Raw genomic sequence first — 18,866 nt, 5'->3', positions numbered from 1 at the left:
ATATACATATATTATCCTTTGACAACACAAGGATGCATAAATTTACCTAAGTTTTGAGGCCAGTCTATCAAAATGGATCAAACAATGTTTTCATATTTTTTTATTAATTACCTTAAAATAAGGAAACCTAATAGTATCATTGACTCACTTATGAATTTTTTCTATTTCTTAATTAACTATTTAATATTTCAGTGTTTTTCACAATGTTCCAATTTATATTTGGATCATTGAGAAATTTTCTTTGGTTTTCTATTTTTTTTAATTACAAAATATTTTGAATATATTTCCGTCTGTAATTTAGATACAGTTTTTAATATATATTTTCTATGTATCTTAAAATTAACCTAAACATTTTTATAGATCGTATTTTTAATTAGTTTGTTATATTTTAGAAAGTTAGCATTTAATTTAATTTTTCTTTTTTTTTATGGTTTCTAAAACTTGGTTTATTATTTTATTTATTAGCCCTACCCTCGCTATTTGTCTCTAGGCTATAATATAATGATTAAAAAAATAGATTCAAGCAGGTATTCAGATATATATGCCATAGCCCTATCCTGTTTGCATTCTGACGAGCCCTGTAAGACGTACCTCACAGTAAGCTTGAGTTTCGGAAAAAAACAACATCGAACTACTCTTGACATATTATTAACTTATAATATCTCAATTCATTTTTTGGACATTAGGAAAAAATAATTATTTTGATTATCTGAGGATCCCTCCCTCCTTAAAATAATCGAGTTGGTTTCGGTAAAGGGGACGCTCGGTTAGGCCTTGTTGATACAAGCTTCTTGCCTCCAGTGTTTGCTTTCAATTTGCATACCCCAACCGGGTCAGGACACAAACAGAGGGCTAAGACGTTGCGGTAGAAGAAGCAGTGAAGGAGTTAGGTGTGTCAAATCCGAACAATGACGCTTTCGATCTTCAGTCTTCCTATTAGGAATTAAAAGAGAAAAAAAGGATATCGAACACAGAGATGAAGATAGTTTCTAAAAACATATTCTAAACCATTAAAACCTTTAAAAAATACAGTACTATACATGTATGTAGGAATAAACCTAATTTATAATATATTATAAATTTTATAATTATAATAATTGCATAATAAAATCAGTTTTCACTATATTTCGTTCATGATGTTAATAAAAAATTTTTATTTATGTGAAATGAACTACAGAAAAAATAATATGGTAAGTGTATCTTATTTTTGTAATATTCCATTTGATGATAAGGTCCGATAATAATTTATTAATATCAGAAATGTTGAATTTTTGATTTTATAATAAAAAGTATTTCAGTCATTTATAATTAATTTGATTGATAAAAACTACGACATAAAGAAAACAAAATATCACAGCACATGGATGTTTTGATAATGTTATGGATGGTTTGAAAAAATTAAATCAGTGAGGTTAAAATAATTTCCTATTGGCCTCTAATTTATCTTTGAACGCACAGCTGTTAATTTATAAATTCATATTACGTCCGATATTACTCGAATCGTTAACAATAATTTCAAAATGTGATATAACAAAAAATTCGTAAAATTAACATTAATTAAAAGAATTTTTTTATTTGTTGATATTTACAACTGTATAAAAAATACAACAAGTAAATTTGATCATAATGACATAATGATAATGATATGATATAGCATGTAGAGAAACTACCCAGTAGTAGAACTCTAAAAACATTTTACAATGTAAGGTCACGAGGCCATCTTCTTTTCAGGGGCCTCGGAGGATTGCCAGGAATGGAAGAGGAAGCAAGGTTAGAAACTAGTGGGTTTGGGTTGTTAGGGAGATTAAAAGAAATAAAACGAAAAAAAAATGCACGTATTTCCTTTTTTTCTTCTCCAACTTTATATGAGGAAACAGACAAAATCTTTAAAACATCAACTAAAAGAAAAATTTAAAATTAGTAGACATTATTTTAATAAATAATTAAACAATTATTATACTTTTTTTTTGTAACATAAACCTTTAAATTTACAAAATAAATAGCTAAGATGCTTACCGCTGGAATTTCAAATAAGCAATATAGAATAAACATATGAAACGAATTCTCCACACGAAAGCAGGTATGTATGGCCAGCGTCTAACCCGTTACACCTCTTAGGAATTGAACCATAATTCAAATAAACTTTTCTGTTGCATTGTTTTTACTAAGGTCAACTACCACTTCCTTGAGTTTCGGACATAATTTACATTCATTCTACATTTATATATAGATAAGAATAAATTTATATTATATATTTATCTATAATATTTAGATATATTATATTTATATAAGTATTTTACCTTAAACATTTAATTTATAAATTTTGGGATTTAAACCTTATGAAATTCAATAAAAGACTAGAAAGCAAAATAAAAAAAATTATATAGTCAATAAGAAGCTTTATGGAACTACAAAAAGGTTATTTTGAAAATATATACAGATCCTTCAAAGAATATGATGTATCTGAATACTCCTTATGTTACAAATCCAGCAATAAGATAAAAAATTATTATAGGGAAATAAAGGACAAAATTAGTTAGGAATGATATACCATGTGTGAATGTACCAGCATAGCAATGATATAAACACTAAAAATAAAGACCAGAATAAAACAGCATTTTTGCAACATATTTCAAAAAATAAAAATAGTTTTGATTTTGAAAATACAATAGTTTTGCATAAAGAAGATAATACCTTCAAAAGAAAAATGCTGGGAAGCTATTTATACATCAACCAACATTATGCTAAAATGTTAAGGAAAATTAATTTATGATCAAAATTTGTATATACATATAAGGTAAATAATATAAAGTTAAATTTGGTGGGTATTTAAATACTTTTTTAAAATAATTTATTTATTGATATTTACAGCTTATACATATATATATACATCATGTAAATTTGCTGTTAGTGATATAATGACAATATACAAATATTTAGAGAAGCTACCCATTGATAGAATTCGAATAACATAAGAGAAGAAGATCTCGAGGTCATCTTCTTTTCAGACGGCTAGGAGGATTATTATGTAATGAAGGAGAAACCAGGCTTGAAACGAGTGGGTTTGGGTGCTTGGGAAATTAATCATGGAAGGATTGGTATCTGGTTCTGGAATTTTAATAATAAAATGAATAAATAAGTATACTAAAATAAAACGAGAGTATACCAAACTTGATACGTGAGGTAGGTTAAACAATATATTGTTGATAAATTGTAAGACATGTCACAATCTCACAGTAGGAGAGCATGTGACAAAAAAAGCCATCCTTCTCGACCGGACCCGCCCCACTAAGACCCCCCAAGGATACAACGGTCCTATATCTCTTCTGAAATATTTAATTGAAACAGGTTATAATAGGAAGTATAAATTGAATAATATTAGAAAAATTATATTAGTTAGGTAATAAATAGGTAATTTAAGCTAACTAATTATGCATATAATTGTTTTTCCTGATTTAACAATGTTTTATAAGTTTATAAAACTAAAATTATTTTTTGACAAAGACAGAATAACCTACAACTTTTTAATAACATTTTTAATGGGATATTTAAAATTAGGTAGGATAATTAATAATACATAATGATTTTGGAAGTAATTTTTTATGATTAGAGTGTAATTTTAATTGTTAGTTAATGATAATCCTTGAGAATGGCCAAAACGTAGGAGTGGAATAATAAGAAAATTAATACATTCGGAGAAATAAACAAGGGTCAAAATTATATATAAATAAAAAAGTAATAACATGTTTATGTTTTCACACGAACATTAACGTAAGTCAAAGAATTCATTGAGCAAACCACTTCGACTAGTTAAGGTCCTTATTCACTGATGACAACCCTTAAAGTTAGCGAAGACTAATTCCGGCCCGTCAAAGAGACAGACACCCTGACCCAATTAGGGCAGCAAACAGTTGACGAACCATTCTGCCAATAGTGAAAGAGAGATGGGAGTGCGAGGGGCGCCCACTCGGCGTGGGGCTACTCCATCTTCCTTTCAGGGGGGGCCTATCATCTAGTCTAATTTATTTCATCTGTCGGTTCTCTCTTGTCACATATATCATGTTCCTACATTGCCTTAGGAGGTTTATCATTGATATTTTATTGCAATGGGAAGTTGTTATTTCTGATTCTTCATACCCCTTGCCGCTGACAGAGCTTTGTGAATCAATCCAGATATTCTGAACTCTTAATTTATTATTTATTTATAATGTAAATTCCTCCTCCATTGGAAAAATCTCCTCTAGCGTATTAACGTGAAAAGATGAATGCAGAAAACTTCCAATGAAGGCACTCCCCGTGTAGACCTAATGTAATAACTCTCTGCTCCAGAGTCGTTTCAGTCTTCTTGTCAGATCCTGTCGTAGACTGTTCATAGTATTTTTAACAAGTGAATCAGGGAAAGTATCTGAGTCATCGAACAATGATTTAATTGGTAGGAGGTATAGTAAGTGATTTAAAAGAAGGTTTTTTGGATAAAAGTTTTGAATAATTTGAAGATGTGTTGTTTTGCAAAAACCCGACACCTTAACCTGCCCATATTGGTCGAAGTAACATGTCATAGATAATACGTTTGTTAGTAAATAATAATTTTTATGTAGTATAGCAGTCATCTAAGGATGTAATGATTTTCATATCAGTCCTCTGTCCATTGTGTTACAGTATCCTTGCATAATTTTAGGTGGGGTGTCGGTTGTTTATTTACTGTCCCAAGTGTATATAGAGTACAGGACTGGACATAAAATACTGCCCTGCGGTACCATAGCTCTCATTTATAATAGTATTTTAAAAATGTATTCACTTATTCTACAATTAGGAATCATAGGCGTATTAAGTATCAATTATCTAACTCTGCTGTTGTTTTTTTTTTAATTTATCAGTTTAGCTATTTTACTTTCATGGACACGTAGGGTTTTATCTGTTCTTGTATCGATCTTCATGTTTTCCCAAGAAGAGAGAGGATAATGATGTTTACAGTCTTCGGAGTTCCTCTTATCCTCTTCCTTTATCTTTTCATTATCACCTCTTTTTGGCCGAAGTATCGAGTAACTCACTTATGATAATATATTTATTTTTTTAACAGAAAAAATATATATAATGCTGTACTCAGCTCAGTTGATATCTACCCTGGACTTTATCCTTGATGAGTTCTGAAACTCCCATCTGGTTCGCTGTTATAACCTGCTATTAAGAATACTGGGATAAAAAATAATTTGTTTTAATGAAATATAGATAAATAATAAATATTAATAACTAATTATTTCTGACTCAAAATTGTATATTTTCATCTTTATATAATCAATAAATTAGTTAAGTTGGTCAAATTACTACATATCCAGTATTCTTAATTCCATAGGCTCAGTAGTACTACAATCATGAATATACGAGAATTTTGTGCGTACCTTTAGTAAATGTATAGACATTTTATCATTGGACAAAAGTAAAATATGCCTTATTTGCAAATATTCTTAATAAACTCAAGAGTTATTTTAAGGTCTGAAGATTTATTTGATGAATAGAATAATCTGTATATTACTTGCTTCTGATTTTAATTAAATTGGTGAACAGGATACCTTTAAAAAATATATTCAAAATTGAAGTATAAATAACCTTCCAACCTTATTGTAAACAATTCTCTTATCAAATTGAAATGGATTTAGTGAATGACACAAATTCTTCCTTATTAAAATACAATAGTTTATTTCATATCATCAGCATCGTTTCGGGAGATTTCCCCCATCTTCAGGCTGCTAAAAAACAAATTCAACAAAACCATAAACATGCGCTTACAACAACACTAATATATCATATACACTCAAAAAACTATTTATAAACTATTTACTTGATAACAAAAAACCTATATATGACATATAATTTTCTCCTACTTGTCATTCTTGCTAATATATTATAATATTAATGTCATTTAATGAGTAAAACTTGCTAATGGTCATACATTTTAGGAGAATACTTACCTTTCTGGAGGTTATCTTCCATTATGATAACAACCATATAGACTATAAAATACTTTTTTCCTACCTCCATTATCACAAAGATAAACAATAAAAGCTAAAATTAACAATTTTTCAAAAAAACATTTCTATTCTATTTATTATATAACATTATTTTCTTTTATAATTATAAACACTTTGACTAAATTAATACTATATTATAAAAAAAAAACAAAAAAAAAAATTCTCTTATCTTATTTCCCCGGTCTGTCAACAACATTGGAGCCCCTTTTGATAAAACTTTATCTTGGAAACTACACATTTCCCAAATTTCTCGTCGAACTAATTCAAACAATTCAATAGAATCCGTTATCTCCTTACACTTAAAACCCGTCAACTCGTAGTTTCCTCTTTTATTTTCCCCCACTTTTACTATGGCTGTCTGGTATACGTTGGACCCTCGGGTGAACGTTAAACATAAACGTCTTATGAACTGCTCAGTTCGATATTTTTTGTGGTCACCAGAGGTACGTATTTAACCCAGCATTAAGCCCACTTCCATACCACCAGGTCCCGTTCATCTGACATTAACTCTCTACCTGATATGGCTTTCACTGGAACTCCATTCCTACCATCTACCATACATCATGTATCAACCCTTCCTTTTGTTTAACCACCTTCTGCTTCTCCAAACTGAACCAATATTATAATACTATGGGTAATATAAATATTGAAAATTAGCATTTATTATTTGTAAATATTGTAACTACAGTTTTTGTATTTTTTTAATGTATTCATTTTTTCATCTGTGCCGAAAATTGTTGATATGAAATCATAGTATAAATTGTAATTAAGTGCGGTTACACTGTGTTTGGCCATTATATAGTATAACTTTATAAATAATTTAAAGGGATCTAATCCGAAAATAATAAACTATTTTCCATTTCATTACAAACAATTCAATCTAAATAAATACAAATAAGTAATACTTCTCTGGATTATCTCTCTAGGAAGTCTGGTGAGTAAATTCATTTAAAATTATTTGAGGTTAATCACTTCCATTTTTGAATGAATTATTTATCATTTATTCATAACATTGTACTACGTTTCGGGTGAAGTGCATGAATATGGGACAGTGGTTCCGAAACGTTGTACTATGTCATGAATAAATAATAAATAATTCATTAAAAAATGGAAGTGATTAACCTCAAAAAATTTTAAATGAAATAAGTAATACATTTTTCAATATAAAATACCATACATAGATTAATTATAGAAAAAGTAAATGCAGTTTCTGAAAGCTCTTACTTAAGATAGCGGTTTGACCAGGAATTTGGTAACTCATAGATGGCAGCAGCTCCTTGCTCTTGATGTAATAATTAATCGATTATAACTTTGAATTAAATTTATTCCTTAAGCATATATTAAATTAAAAGCATTCCGCAGATAAGAATTAATTTGCTTTAATAATAATTAATAGAAGTGAATTATTTCAAACTCCAACTAGCAGTTGGAGTAAACAAAAATAAAAAAATACTAACAGTATTTTCCTGTCTGGTTTGTAATTAACCTAAAGTTCTAGCTAAGCATTGTCTATTGTGGGCTTAAAAAGGACACCATAAAGTCTGACTCTTACACTGTAAATAAGTCTGGCTACTTGAAGGGGTCTGCTAGGTTTTAAACTAGGTTGTCCTGGCGACTTTCTTCAGCATACAATGGATCTACTCTATGGTTTGTTAGAGTAAACTTCGGCGACACATTTCACATCCCTATTTACCATTCATAACATAATTATACATTTTTTTTTTTTTAATTTTTAAAAAATAAATAAAAAAAGTCATATTATTCTTTCATAATACATTTTCTTGGCCTCAAAAAAGAAAATGCGAAAGTGAAATATTGAAATTGAATTATCAGCCACACAGTTCAGTTTTATGACAACTTTTTCATATTTACGAAGAAATAGTATTTTGTGTTAGCGAAAATCTATCTTGAATTCGGAAAATAGAATTTTTAGGTAACCCGTGTACAGACTGCTGTCCAGACCCCCCCCCCCCCGTGTATCAAAATTTGGGTTTGGAAATTTAATTTCTTCGTGAGCCTATGTCTCGAAAACTCAATAAATGATTTAAACAATTAAAAATAGTTTTGAACATATATATTACTGATCCACCCATACCTCGCTTGAATACACCTGATACTAAAACACAGTGTATAAACATAGAATAAATTTCACATCCCACCTTTCTCCTTAGACTATGCCAATGACAATAAGTCGATCACGACACTCTTATAAGATAAAAAATTGATCTTATATACAGAAAAGTTGGTTACCCCTAGTATATAGGAGTGAGGAATATGTACGTATGAGTAATATAAGTTTGTATACGAATTTAATTTCTATCTCAGTTTCAGTTTTGATGATTTGGTAAAATTTAGTAAAATAATTTGAATCGTTGTAAAGAGTTTTATGTTTTTAATATGAGAAATTCAGTTCAACTTTAGTCTTAAGGTAAGTCTTAGATTGAATGAAGTATGAGTTCAAACTGGTATGACTGGACATACGGAGTTGAGCTATGGGGCTCCACTAAACCATCAAATTCCTCCCGAATCCAATCCTTAAAGTCCAAAATCCTTCGTAAAATCCTTAACGCTCCTTACTTTGTCACAAATCAAGTCATATCATGATCATGAATGTCCCATATGTTGCCGATTTGGCCAAAACCAGATTCCTTTTCATTGAAAACTTCCCAACCACCCAAATCAACTCGTTTCTAGCTTAGCTTCTCCTTCATTACCTAATAATCCTCCTAAGCGTCTGGAAAAAAGATGGCCTCGGGATCTCCTCCTCTAGAAATGTTATTAGAGTTCTATCAATGGGTAGATTCTCCACATGTTTGTATCTTGTCACTATCTCACCTACAGAAAATTTACTTGTTGTATATATGTTATTAAGTTGTAAATAACAATAAATAAATAATTTTAAAAATAATGGTATGAAATGAGGGAAAAAAAGTGTCTTGTGGAAGTGTGAATGATACGTTAGGATGCTTCATGTTGTTTAGGATCTTAATGTTTTGTGATGATTATTGTATTTTGTGAGATTTTTTGTTGTTTTAGTTAACACATTACTTGTGTTGATAACGAAATGGAGGAAGAAAACGCAAGGATTTTAATAATACTAATACTCAGGCATTATTTATTTTATTACTATTTTTTTTGTTAATGGAAAATTAGCTGTGTTATTGGGTAGTTGATGGTTAAATACCTGGGTCTGTCCGATGAGGAATTCAGTTCCTACAGTAGACTGAGCATATCGCGAATTGATTTCGGACAGACTGAACCGTTCGCTCCAAAATGCCATGAATAAGTATGCTCACGGCTACTGAATGCTGCTTCAGCAACTCCTAATACTAACTCGGGCATTAATTATAACTCTGGGCTAACTCAACTGGACGAGACTTAACTCATGAATATCTGGTCCACCCTAAACCGTGCTGTGTTTTATTGCTGCATACATTTTAATTTAGAGGAATTCAAATTGAACATGAATCAAGCCTTATTGACATTTATAATGCAAAAATAAGTGATATAATGAATTTTCAATATTAATTTATTAACAATTATACATTTTTTTAAAATTATGTTAAACGTAATTAATGAACTAGAAAAAAAAGAACTAAGAGACTTTAAACTTTTTTTCCCATTTTTTATTAACTATGTACTATTATGATATCTTATCAATATATTTTATATTATATCGAATTATTTATTTAATATTTTTTTTTTTTTAACTTTCTTACTCCATCTTTACTTTTACATTTTCCTCTTTTTAATCTAAATCTTCTTAATTTTAGACAATTTAGGAGCACAGCGGTAAAGCACTACAAACTCTAAAGAGCCGGATTCGAGTCCATATTTGGCAGATAATTATTTTCTGTTTCACAGTACCCGTGAGTCAGCCCTATTGGTTCGGAAGTCCTACAGGATCCACACAGCCTCATGAAGTGGGTACTCTTAATCGGGTAAAACAGTCGAGCGCGATTCTGACCAAAACACCACCTTGCACAACCGTTGGATACAGTACTACCATACAAAGACTTAATTTTAATTTTAGACAATTACATTCCAAAATCCTTAATGCTCCTAACTTTGAATAACCTAAACTTTTTTTTTTAAACAGGTTTTACGTTAACACTAGTCAGTAACAAGCATAGCCAAATATTTATAAGCATTTTTTTTTTAATAATTTATTTATTGTTATTTACAACTGTATACACATATAACTGTGCAACAAGTAAATTTGCTGTAGGTGACATAGTGACATGATACAAACATATGGAGAATCTACCCAATGATAGAACTCCAATAACATTTCTAGAGGAGAAGATCTTGAGCCCATCTTCTTTTCAGACGCCTAGGAGGATTATTAGGTAATGAAGGAGAAGCCAGTTTAGAAACAAGTGGATTTGGGTGGTTGAGAAGTTTGTTATGAAAGGAACGGTATCTGGTACTGGCCAATTCGGCAACATATGGAACATTGAGGTCCTGATGGATGACTTGATTTGTGACAAAGTAAGGAGCATTAAGGATTTTGGATTCTGGAGGAGTTTGATGGTTTAGTGGAGCCCCAAAGCTCAACTCTGTATGTCCAGAACCTAAACACAATGATAAACTTTCAAACCCAACTTATTTCTTGGCTGGCTTCTCTTTGATCACCCGATAATCCTTCAAAACGTCTGAAAAGTAGATGGTCTCGAAATTTTCTCCTCTATCAATGGGTCGATCCTTCACACGTCTGTATCATACTATTGTATAACTAACATCAAATTTACTGATTGTGTATATTTTATGTATGAAGCATGCCTTCAACTGAATGGAGATTAACTATATTGAACTGGGTGGACTTACTCCATGATTCCCTTCTTCTCTCCGCATTCCTATGTCTCTCTCCTCTCTGCTGCCAGGAACCACTCCAGGAAAACTACTCAATCATGGTAGATTTGTATGATGATGAGTGAACTAAGAAGAATTGCTTCAGGAAGAAAACAAAATGGCTCCCTCATCCTAGGTAGCTTTTTCTCACTACAGAGCGCTGGAGGAGGTGAGTTTTGGCTGTTGGCCACATGGGGCGCTACTAATGCCTACATATGGCAGCCCCTCCAATTCAAGCTTTGGTTAACTTAGGTTACAATTGAAAGTATAAAAAAAAGTTTAGATAATACAAAGTTGCAATGATATTCAATTTTAATATACCATATAGTTGTAAACTTTATATTCTGACGGCCAAAACTTTAAGACCGGCAAGAATTTATCATCCAAAATTGATATATTTTGGAATTAATAAAACGAAACTATATTGAAATGAGATTACATTTTTTTTTTATTCCTTGTGTTTTTTGTTTTGTTATGCTGTAACCATGTTGATTCCAGAAACTAATGATTTCTTTTTTGTTTCTTTAATTATATTTATATCTGTACTAGTTTTGAATTTAATATGATATAAAATAGTTATTACTTTTCAGCCTGTAGTCAATTATTTCTAATCATAAGAATTTTATTTATAGTGTATAATGCATTTATATGGTAATAAATAGAATTATACTTTTCTTTGTTTTAAAACAATTATTAACAAATTTTATTTATTGTATTTTAAACTTATCTCTTTTTTGTCAGAATTTTAAGAATGTTTTAGATCAATTTGGTTGTAATTCTTGTACATTTTTAGGTCTTGAAATTGTGGCTGGCAGAGTAAGTTTTTTTATCCAAAAAAAAAGATTTGAATACATTTTGGAAAACCATTATTTATAGTTCATTGGAGCCGTAAAACGTCGATTTGTGTCGTCTAATTAAAAGCGACTGTATGCGGGTTCGGGAGAGTTTGAAAACAGTTTGTTACTGGGACGTGACCCCTTCGAAAACATCAAAACTTCTCCCTGGCAGATGTTACCGTCCATGCTTTTTCCTTCCTAACTACACTTGTACGAGTTGGATCTTTGTTGAGAACATTTATATGAAAATCGAGAGGCTGTTGTCCTGACCCGAAACAACTTTAAAAGCGCTACTGATGCAATAGCTCTGTCTTTCTGTGATATACTGAGTTGCTATGGGCGGATCAGATTTTTTTTTTTTACTTCAGTAATTATTTATTTGGGGAGCGCGGTAGCACTGTGGTAAGGCACGATGCTACTAACTCCAAGGACTCTGGTTCGAATCCGGCTAGGCAGAAAATTGTTTTCTATTACACTACAGATATTAAAAAGTTATAAACAATTATATACAAGAAATAAAAAGTGCTGCAAGGAGTTCGAAAAAAAAAAAATAAATAAAATATTGAAAAAAAAAGTAAATCAAAATAAAAGTAATCATTTGTACAAGCAGATAATATTATAATTACTATTTGAAGTAATTAATCATCCTCTATTCAGTTCAGAATAGTTACTTTTGTATGAGTTATAAGCGGGTGGCTCAGTGGTAAGGCACTGTGCTACTAACTCCAAAGTAACTGGCTGGGTCAGATAATTATTTTCTGTTTCTCTGTAGTCGTGAGTCAAGCCTGTGGGTTCTGGAGCCCTCCTAGGATCCATGCTCCTATATAGTCATGCTAAAAAATCATAAATAAAGTGTTTCCTTTCCCGGACTCCAGGGCACTCAGGAATAACTGGAAATGAGGCAGCGGATAAAGCGGCTAAAGAGGCTGCTACAATGAACGTTCAACCACTCCAAATTTACGAGCCGAAAGAAATAAAGGCATTTTTAAAGAACAGAATCCGAAAAAGTTGGGATTCAATGCGGGCTGCCGTACCACTCACCAATAAATTAAGAAATGTAAAAAAAAAATACACAAAAGTGGACAAGTGCCATAAGGGGAAACAGAAGATAAGAAGTGGTTGTTGCAAGAGTAAGAATAGGACATTCCAAATTAACTCACCTTCACTTAATCACAAAAGAGGACCAGCCTATATGCCAAACCTGTCATTCCCCATTATCAATAAAGCATATAATTGAAGAATGCTCATCATTTCGTCAAGCCTTCGAAAATAATAAAATTCCACGTACAAGAGAATTGGCCCTTAAAGACTCAGCAGAATCCATAGACAAAATAATAAAATTTCTGAAAGAAACTCAACTTTATACTAAAATATAATCCACCAATACTGATCAGTGTAAAAAAGGAAATAGTCTACATTCAACCATCAAATGTCAAGAAGATAGATGAAGTAAAAAGGGTGTAATAACCTAGATGTTGATCGCCCTGAATAAAAATCTAACCTAATCCTAGGATCCACCCAGCTTTATAAATTAGGTACCCTTAATAGTTGAGCGTGATTCTGACCTAATCACCTCCTTGCACAATCGTTGGTCTAGTAACAGTACTTACAAAGTGCTGCACCCTTAAACATTCATGCGTTGCAGAGGTACAAATTTTAATTAATTAATTATTTATATTCGATTGTCCCAAAAGTATTAAATAAATGAAAAATGTAGAGTAGAATTATGGATAATATTTTTGAAATCCCAATATTATTTTGTTTATAAATGATACTATATCAGTATTTTTTTTTAATAATTGGTTTTAAAGTATTTTTAGAGTCTTATTTATTGTTTTAAAATTGTAATTAAAAAACAATAAAAGCTCAATACATGAGAAAAATTGTAAGAGAGTCTCATTATTATATTGATTCACTGATTATAAATTTACAGAATTATTATTCACTTCAAAGTTCTTTCAGTTGTTTTTATTATTATAATTTAATATATAACCTTTACACTTTATTGAGACTAGCTTTTATCTTTACAAGTTCGACGTTTCAGCCAATTCGGCTAACCTCAAGGACAATCCATCACAAACAGTTTTTATTATACACATGGTGTTTAACAATTTTAAACAAATAACAATATTACTAATAAAATATCATACCTAAATACAATTCTAGAACCACATCAATTTTTAAAGAACTTTATGCAGGCTATTTTACCCAGGTCATTAATTTCAGTCCTCAATTATCCCTATGAGACATTAAAACATTAGGGAATCATATAATTTTATTAATAAGCAAACCTTAGTTCATGTCTAATTACCTATCTTGTCAATTCAACCTATTAAATTAAATTAAAAATTAAAACTTTTTATCACAGACAACCTTCTGTATTATAATTTATCACAACACTATTTGTAACATCCCCCACACTCATATAAGGCAATTAATTTATTTATTTCAACTTTATTTTGGTTAAATTTCCTATTTCATTTATTATTACAATTCACATCAAGGTTAATTATAATTATTAACATTAATTATATCTTAAATAAAAAATTGATGTGATTCTGAAATTGTATTTGAGGTAAGATAATTTATTAATAATATTGTTATTTGTTTATTTAAAATTGTTAAAAACTATATGTTTAATAAAAGCTTTTTGTGATGGATTGTTCCCGAGGATGGCCGAACTGGCTGAATAAAGAAATATAAATAGTTTTGATACTAAAAATTGGATAAAATTTATTTTATTTAAACAATTATTATATTTTACTTTATTTTAATTTTAGTATTTATTAATTGAATTATTAGTTTTATTACTAATGATCAATTCATATTGTACTGATCTAGCTTATAAATTTAAGTAGCCTCCACAATGCCCTAATAGTCAAAATTGTAATTTATAAATTTCACTTATATCTATCATTGTTTATGTGCTATTTTGGCTATAGTTGGTGTCGTCTGGTCGGACCATTTATGATGTAATTTTCTAAGTGAATAAAAAATGCTCAAATTAAAAATCATAAACAATTTTAATAGGACAGGTTTAGAAGAAATCAACAAAATCGGACAGCTTCGAAATTCACCAAATAAATTGCCTATGGAATAATCTTAAATCAACATTGCTGTTTAGTAATCATTTTATACAAAGCAAGAAGCTGCCGCCATCTATTGAAAAAACTGGAATCAGAGGAAAGCAAACCTGAAACTCAACACAACAAAGTCAAAAAGGTGAGAAACAAGCTCTGAGCTCGGAATTAAATCATATTTTTTGTGTTGAAATATTAAACCACAATGAGTGAGTTACTCAACAATAAACTAAAGAAAAGGGAATGAATAAGAAAAGGATGAAGAAAAAGAAGTAACATTTCCAATAAAAATTTCAAAGAATGATTATACATTACCGTTCTGCCTACCCATCAGTTAAACTTCCAAATTAAAATTACATCAATATAAATTTTACATAGCTAATAGTCAAAATTGGACAAACCACTAATAAGTAAGATTATCTCGCCCTTTTTCTATATTCCTTATATACACTAAAACAAGCGAATGTAAGGAATATGCAATTAGAGGTTTCATTATTATTATTGTATGTAGGACTTAATTATAGTATCCCCTTGATGATACACACACATCACTTACCACCAACAATAAAAATCCATACAATAATTCTGTTGAGGGGTCCAGGAGTTGTAAGAGTAAGGAAGGAGATTCAGTTGTTGGCCATACCTGTTTCATAAATGTTACGAGTATTGGTGGCTCAGAATTTACACTGGGATGTGGTTTATTTATTTTCTGTTTCGATCAGTAAGAATATGTTTCTTTAAAAAAAAAATGTATATATGGACTTTTAAACAGCCAGGGGTTCAGTACTTTGTAAGTAAGTACTGTTCTTTAAAGAACAATTATCAAGAAGATGTTTTAACGCGTTCAACCCCCAGGTTGTTCCCCAATTTAGGGTACCCTCTTTACAATACTGGATGGACTCTAGAAGTGTTACAGAACCCATATGGTTGACCCACAGCAACAGTAATAGAATAAATAATTATTTGTCCCAGCCAGATTTGAACACGGGTCCTTAGAGTAAGTAGCACAGCGCCTTACCTCTATGTCACTTCGGCTATATGAAATATATATATGTATAAATGTATATGTACAAAGGTGTTAATAAAATACTTATACATGTATTTTATTAACATCCAAGGACTCAGTTTAGTGGTGCTAAACTTTGCTGCTCATCAACGCTGTTCATTTCTGTTTATATTAATCTTGTTATTATTTTTTTTATGCCGGGATTTGTACTCGGTTAAAACACATGCAATTTTTTTCAGAGATTTATAAAAGTTTTGTGGTCAAAAACTAATGTTCTTGAGAAAAATAAAATTGAAACGTGAAACTAAATGATTTTTCTTTTGTAATTCATGCTCTGTAGAACTTGATTAGCTTGAATATTGAAAAATGCAACTCAAAAATGTTTACTCTTCGAAGCCTGGTGCCACCGGATCTAATCCTCAAAGGTAAAAGTGTGAAATGGAATCCTGCCAGTGAAACAGTAAGATACCTGGGAATTCACCTAGATCGCCGCCTTACCTGGAATCACCATATCAACATCAAACTAACTCAAACTTATGCAAGGTTAGCAATGCTACATCATAAAGTCCGAAGAATCGCAGTTAATGCTCCTTGGTTCATAAGAAATAGCCAATTGCATCGCGAATTACAAGTGGAGTCAATAAAGGATTATATCAAAAAACGGTTCATGAAGTTCCACTCCCAGTTGCCGACAGTTAAAGGAGCAGTGACCTACAGCCTGGGAAACCCAACCTCAACCCGAAGACTGAAGCCCAAACTGCTGCAGGACATTCTTTTATAATTTTTTAATAAATATAAAATTAATTCATAGTCACATTACCTCTGTTTACATATTATTATTATTATTCATTTTATTTATTCATTATTATTATTTTTTTTCTCTCTTCCCTTTTTCAAATTAACTTGTTTATTTTTACTATTAGAAGACAATTGTTTGTTTTATTTAAGTGTACAAATATCATTATTTTTTTTTTATTAATTTTACTTTCCTCTTTTATTAAGAAGCATTATTTTTATCTATTTATTTCACTATTATTATTTTTTCTTTTAATAAGAACATTGTATATAGTTAGGGGTGTCATTTGTATGACTATACCCCCTCATAATCAACTGTTAAAAAAAATATATAATATAAGTTATATCAACAATCACCAGGCCGATCTGGTATAAAAAATAAAATTCTCTATAGAACGTTAAATAAATGTCCACAAAGTTGAAGGCGTTTCTTCTATTTGATTTATTGTATTGAGTACACCTCTGGATAGAGAGGTAAGGATAGAAGGGAACGCGGCGCTGTATTGATTCTAATTGTACAAGAGGAGTCAACAAAGGACGTCAACTCGAACAAAGAGCGCTCATTGTGTTCCCTCGAGTGTGATCTTCCATAGCTAACCATTGCCTTCCTAATATCTACAGCTCACACTAGGCTGGTCAATGCCAACTTGATAGTAGTCATCCCAAGCGACAATAATCTTCCCCAGGCATTCCTCTCAATAGCCAATATTAGAGGGCGGCGTCTTTGTTACCTCTCTCGACCATTAACACTAGGCATTGTGAAATGTTGGAACCCCATCAACAGGCAATTGGAGACCAATTAATTGTGTAAGTGGAGGAGTTGAGTCAGAAATAAAAGTATGTGTATATACAATAAAATAAATTTGTAGTAAATTTCTTCTATTCTATTCTATTCTTCTTCTAAATTACTTCTTGAAGTAAATTTCAATAAAAAAATAGTTAACACTGAATATGTAAGAATAAAAGTGACCAGAAAATTTAAGTACTTGCGAGAAATAATTTATCAAAACGGTTCTGAGAAAGAGAGCATCCGCGAGAAAACCGCCAAATTAGAAAATTTAAACTTTCAAACAGCTAAAATTTACGATAAGAAAAACCTCTCTTCCAAGGCAAAGTTAAGGCATTACAACGTTGTGATAAGACCTGTGATTTTATACGGGGTAGAGGCCATATGCTTACCCATCTTGGAAAAGCTGCTAAAAATAGAAAGGAGGTTCTTAAGAAAAATCTATGGGGCCAGGAAAACACAAGAAGGTTACAGGCTAAGATCTAACGAAGAGATCTACAGAAACATCAAAGACCTGGAAACCAGATGAGAACTCAGAAGAGGACTCATGAAGAGGATGAAGGAGGAAAGATTGAATAAGAAGATCTTTAAAAAAAAAAAATTATCTACAAAAATACGGCAGGATACACGAGGCAAATGAGAGAGGAATTAAAGAGACTTATAAATTTTAGATAACGACTCTCTGGATAGAGATACGTACAGGAAAACTTTGAAAAATCTCACCAATATTGGAAGAGGGAAAAAAATGGGTACGAAGTGGTCCGAAGAAAGAAAATAAAGGCAGTCGAGGTTCATGAGACTGCGATGGGAAGATAGAAAATCAAGACTCCCAAAGAAGCCTAACAAATAATATTCTCGTGGTCCTTAGTGGCCATTACGTGATAAAAAAATAAATAAATAAATTTGTACTTTTGCAACCCATGGTCAGGAGTGCAGTACTTTGTAGGGAAGTACTGTTACTAGACCAACGGTAGTGCAAGGAGGTGATTTGGTTAGAATTATGCTCAACCGCCTGATTTCCCCTCAATTAAAGGTACCACTTTATGATGCTGGGTAGACCCTAAGTGCCTAACTAGAACAATGAATTAAGAATCTCTAAACAAGGAAAAATGTTCCTATAATGGTATGTTTGTTAACTCTTTGCATAAGAGATATTCACGTCCAAATATTTTCATTGTTAAGAATAATTTTGGTTAAAACAAACAATAAATTTTGAAATAAGTTTTAACTTTATCTTGTATGTGAAATATAAAAATTAAAATTTATATTAAATGTTGAAATTTATTACCTTGTGCATTAATACAGACTCGGCATCTTTCCTCTAAAGAAGCAGTACCGAATATGTGTTATGGTAACGCTTTGCAAATCTAACGCCACTGAATTTTAGTTTGAGTATACATTAAACACACTGTATATACAATAATGGTTAATTACCCTTATTCTTTAAAAAGAAGAATTATTATCACTTGCAAAACAATAATA

Source organism: Halyomorpha halys, unplaced genomic scaffold (genome assembly GCF_000696795.3).
Source record: "Halyomorpha halys isolate HHAL.00 unplaced genomic scaffold, Hhal_1.1 Scaffold471.1, whole genome shotgun sequence".
NCBI classification, from domain to species: Eukaryota; Metazoa; Arthropoda; class Insecta; order Hemiptera; family Pentatomidae; genus Halyomorpha; species Halyomorpha halys.
This window is presented reverse-complemented; position numbering follows the sequence as displayed.